The following is a 5863-nucleotide window of genomic DNA, read 5'->3' on the forward strand; positions in this document are numbered from 1 at the left end:
GGTAAGCTAAATTGTCCGTAGTGTGTGAGTGTGAATGAGTGTGTATGGCTGTTTCCCAGAGATTGGTTGTAGCTGGAAGGGCATCCGCTGCGTAGAACATATGCTGGATAAGTTGGCGGTTCTTTCCGCTGTGGCGACGCCAGACTATAATAAAGGGACTAAGCCGAAAAAGAAAATGAATGAATGAAAGAATGATATTTTAGAAACTATGGGATGTGTTGAAAAAAATGCATCGAGCACTCTAATTAGTGACATTAGGAGTTAAGAATTGCAATCTAAAAATGTTTTTCTTGGTGGGGCAGTTAAAGGGTTAAGTACACTGTAAACGATTTCTTGTTAAATTAACAGTAAGTTACTGGCAACAATTATCCAGTAGCTGCTGTATTTCATAAAACAGTAACATTACTGTAATACTAATTACATTAGTATAACATTTACTGTAAAATGTAATACATTATTTTACTGTTGTTGATTTTTACTGTAACACTAATTACGGTAGTGGTGCACATACTGCAAAACTGAAAACAGTATTTTATTGTACATTTTTACCATGAAGAACTACGGTATTTTAACGTTACTTTCATTATTACTGTATAGTATTTTACAGTTATTAAATGTTATTTTATTGTATTTAATAGTGATACTTTATAATGGGTAAAAAATGTTCAAAAATTGCACAAGTGTTATTTTAACTGTTCAAGACGTACAAGAAAAATAAAGAAACTGAAACTTTAACTTCACAATAAAAGTTTATTGTGTAAACCATGCTAAAACAGTAGCAATTATTCAATATAACAGAGCAACAGAACACTAATAAACAATTGATCATTAGAACCAGTCAACAATTAATGCATCAAAATTTATTACAATTTTAAAAACAGGTAAAAATACTGCTACAAGACAGGAAATGATGAAGGCCAAATGATGTGGAAAGGGACAGTGAAAAAGGGCAGCAGCATAATGATGATCCTGCAAAAATGACAAGCAAAATCAATCACTGAAGTAAAAACTAATCATGCCTCAAATTATTTAATTAATTCAGAAACGAAACACTGCACTGCTGTTCACTGCACTGCTAGTCAAGTGTCCACACAGGTGTGTAAAAAATAAAGTCTCATCTTAACTTAATGTCCGACTCTGTATAGCTCGAATATCTGATTCCATGATCACACTACTAGTGCTTCCACGGATTTAAGAGGGGTGAACACAGTTCATTCTCACTTTAAGAGGCTACATATTTAAAATTAAATAAATAAAATAATCTAATTTAACGTGACTAATGTTAATTAAATACTTTTAGGCTTTTAACACGTATAAATCCACTTCTAACTTACAGACAAGATTATGTTAGAGAACATGAAAGCTGTGGGTGATTTTTTTTAAATAATGCTAATGTTAAGTTACTGATATATGGTTTGCATAAAACAAAGTAATCACTAAGCATTCATTTTTGGCAAATTCTGCAGAGAGGCTCAGCGACACGAGGAAATGTGTTAAAGTTGAATAGAGAACTAAACAGCAGTCTAGCCTACTTCATGAAATATTTATGGTAATATTCTGCTGTCAATTCGTATTACTGTATTTCAATATGCAGCAGTGATGGCATGTCAGCGAGACAAATAAACATTTTATCGAGTTATTTCATACATTTTTTTTTTTTATACGAACACCTCTCCAGTGACATTTCCTCAAACTAAATCATCATAACGTTACTGTGCACAGCATCAGTAAAACATTGAGAATAATTTAAATACTTAATTTTTTTAAAACAGTCACTGCTTATTACAAACTAACATTAAAGCTAAGCTTACAGAAACCCTGTATCCATGACAATATAAAGATGTATTACTCACTGATGTCGAAGCACTTCCAGGTCATCAGAGATGTAGACAGGACAGAATATGTGCTATCAAATGAGCTCTTGTGCAGCCTTTGTTGGACATCCAGGTAGTATGTTCACCCACACTGTAAGAAACAAAAACAGAAACAATTTATTAAAATGTGAGGGATAGTAAACATGATTGGTCTACAGAGAGAAGAAAATGTTTACTTTAGGCATTGATCCTAATGAATCTATTTCTGAACTACATTTAACCTTATCACGGAAACAGCATTTTTGAGCTTTTAGACCAGGGGTGCTTAACCTTGTTTGCTTTAAATTAGAATTAAAACAATAATTCTCTATGTCAAATAAAATACTTCAGATCTAAATAAAGCAGGTGATTTTACCAAAAGGTTCCTTCCCTCCAGTTAGTTTGGCTGCAAATCCCTCCACATCTGTGCTTTATTCGGTTCTTGTCTTAAGAGTAACTGGTGTCACATTCCAGGTCCATCACAATCTGGGCTAGAAGGACAATATGACAAAAGACAAGACACATGTAAATAAAAGTCTCAGAATAAAATATTTAAAAGGAATAGTTTACTATTTTGCCACTATTTACTCCACGTGTTTTAAACTAGTTTGAATTTCTGTTAAACACTAAAGCAGATATTTTGAAGAATGTTAGTAACCAGTAACTATTGACTTCCATATTTGAACCAATTTTCTTTAAAAAATACGAGTTTGTGTTCAACGGAACAAATTAAATGTATAACTATTTTGAAACAAGTGGAGGATGCCAAAGATGCTATTATTTTCATTTTGGGGTGAACTGTCCCTTCAATTCAAGTGTCAAGCAATAGTCATAAAAACTGATGTGTTGCTTGAGGAAAACTAAATCAAGTACCTCCTGTGAGCAAGCAGAATCATTATGCCATTGTATTCAGTGATTCTCTTTTACATTTTCCCACTATAAAACGATAGCTTCAACATGCAATCCATGTTAAGACAAAAATGAATAGCATAAAATAACATACTGAACTAAACTTACAGTTTCCAGGCTGTTTGAAAAAACAAACACATATGCCCAGTAAAATTGCTAATAAACACAAAGACAACAGTTATAGAAAAAAATGTTTGTCTAATATTTACTCAGCACTTGGTAGGCAAATGGCATAGCCGTGGCTGTTTTAACACCAGATTTTTTTATCTTAGGAACTGCTGGAAGAAGAAAAAGAGGTTGTACATGAAACTCCTCACAACAAATCTGTGAACAACTTGACATTTAAAAATCTAATCAAAATGAGGAAGACATCAACATTACCTTGAACAATCAAGTGAGGAGTGATTGGTAGCATCAGTTTTTCAACATCAATTATTGTAGCTGAAAAACAGATAAATATAATAAGAGTAAAATAAGACTTAACATTAATTAATCTAAATCTATGGTACAACCATACCAATCTGTATGGGGTAAAAATACATTTGTACACAAATCATTCCCTGACCCCATCAATTTCTCTTAGAATAGGATATATATATATATATATATATATATATATATATATATATATATATATATATATATATATATATATATAGGGATAATGACTTTGGCTTACATCTGTGTACTCAGAACGTACACTCACCTCAGGTACACCTGAACACCAAAAATTAAATGTACAATTAATGACACACTATACATCAAGCTCATTAACATTATTGAGAAATAGACAATTAATATGTATTTTGTTAATATTAACGTTAGCTTAAAATAATTCAACTGCATTTAATTTTCAGCTCCATTTAATAAAACAGTTAAGACTCATTTCATTATGAGTTTAGTTTAAATAACTAACAGTTGAAAAATTTTTACCATAATGATAGCTTAGTCAAAATGACTATGTGAAGACCAGGGCTTACCTTAACGGTAAACGTTTAACTTTTCATGGTGACTTCGCCTTCATCTCAGTGTTGTGCTGAAATAGAGAATGCATTAATACAGTTACAATAAGTTAAAGTTATGTTTTTTCAGGTAACTTAACGTATGGTCAAAAACTCACTCAAGATAAACTTACTGTATCTAATACCTCGCAAACACTACAATGACCGCCTGGCGTCTGTTATTTCTTGTTTAAAATACCATTTGTTAACGGATAGCGTGACATAACATAAGAACCTACAACTAATGTCACTTGGTTAATTCTTTTAAATTACACACACAATACACAAAAATACATACAAAACAATCCTTTAACGGACAGAATTTGACTTTAAAACACTTACCGAGAATGAATTCGCTGGATGAAAGACGACAGGTGAATTTCAAATTAAGAGAGCCGTTGCCTGCAGGTCGAGTCGTGTCCGTTCGGTTCTATGAATCAGCTCCTTAGTGAACAATAAAGAATCGAATCCGCCTAAAACCGATTCCTTTTTGTATATGATTCATTACTATTTCGTTATACTGCTTGGCCACACGCATTTATACACTAATTATACACTAATTGCATATTGCTGAATGTGCTTGTGAACACGTGTGATCAAATAATTCCTGAGCAAACGGTTAAATTCGGTTCAATACGATTCAGAGTCGCTCGAGTGCTGAACCGAACCAGTGCAAACGTGATATTGATTACAATATAGTAACATTGTTTTTTATTCACTTTACCAGCGAAATTATTACATATATCTGACCTTGACAATAAGAATAAAGTTTGTTTGAAGTGTTTTGAGAATTAATATTTTTATTTTTTTTCTCCCAGAATTCATTTCACATCAACAAGCAAATGGTAATGGCGGATGAGAAAGTCCAGCTAATATTATAAATATTGCGTTTAATATGTCACGAAATGAAATTTTAACAGTGTTTCATGCGAGAATGTAGTTCTTACAAACTCAAATCTGGGGTTTATTTATAGATATCATGTGTAAATTTTAAGCGTGCTTTGCCGATAGCGGAGATTCTGACCTCCAGGGTGTCCACCGTCACTCATGTATCCGGCGAAACGAGGTTATAATCGGCTAGACATGTGAGGCTTGCCCCGGTCTTAGATGGCTCTGTAATGAATGTGTTATGAAATTTAGTTTTAACCGTTTTTCATGCGAGAATGTAGTTGTTTTAAACTCAAGTCTGAGGTTTATTTATAGAGATGGTGCGTATTTGAAAATATTGTTTTGAAAATGCGGAGATATGTGACCTCCATGGTGATGAGGGGTGCCCTAACCTCATGAATCCGTCTAAAGCAGGCTGGTCATTCTGACATTTAAGCTGACTTTGGTTTCATGAATCAATTACTTTTGTTCCAGTTTACGTTTTGGTTAAGCACAAAGTTATGTTGATTAAAAATGATTTAATATTTTCATGTTAACCTTATAAAATTAAGGTGCAGTACACCCAAAAATGGAAAACCAGGGGACAGTTTTATGCACTGAACAGTCTGAAGAAACTGGTTAGTTTATTTTTCTTCACAAAATACTTTGTCAAAAAATAAAATAAACATAATAATAATAATATAAAGTGTGTGTAGTTTTTCATGGTCATTTGCAGTACTGTATTTAGATGCACAGTAACTGATTTTTTCCCAAAATTCATAGTAAAATCTGCAGTAGCATACTGTTAATCATGTTCACAGTATGGAAATGTTGAGAATACATTATCATGCTGTGAAAACAGCAATATATACAGTAACACACTGTGCACAGCTTATACAGTAAACAACTGTTGAGAAATGCAGTATAATACCGTGAAAACAACAGAAATCGTTTACAGTGTATGTTTTTTTTTAAGCATTTTGGATTACAAGGACATAATGCACGTCCTCATAAATAACCTCAATGTTGTACACTGCAATGCTGCTGCAATACACTGCAATAAAAATTGTTAATTAACAGTTTCTGTATATTGTTGATTTACAAGTGTTTTCTGTTTATTTACAGTTGTTAAATGCATTATAAGACCTTGATCTCTGCTCTGTTGACTTTTTTTGACAGTTTAATAAAGTGACTTATATTGACATTTTAGTAGTTTGAAATAATACAATATAA

General features: G+C 32.5%; 1 long non-coding RNA gene across 1 annotated transcript; it reads right to left on the bottom strand.

Annotated features, from left to right (window-relative positions):
• Positions 1-732: 732 nt before the first annotated feature.
• Positions 733-5057, bottom strand: LOC137488643 (uncharacterized). Its single transcript, XR_012396417.1, has 6 exons — positions 4106-5057; positions 3743-3798; positions 3144-3203; positions 2230-2344; positions 1854-1965; positions 733-969 (listed from the first exon to the last, which is right to left on the bottom strand). It is a non-coding gene; the product is annotated as an uncharacterized lncRNA (long non-coding RNA).
• Between the last annotated feature and the right edge of the window lie 806 nt (positions 5058-5863).

This window comes from Danio rerio, chromosome 20, assembly GCF_049306965.1.
Source record: "Danio rerio strain Tuebingen ecotype United States chromosome 20, GRCz12tu, whole genome shotgun sequence".
NCBI lineage: Eukaryota > Metazoa > Chordata > Actinopteri > Cypriniformes > Danionidae > Danio > Danio rerio.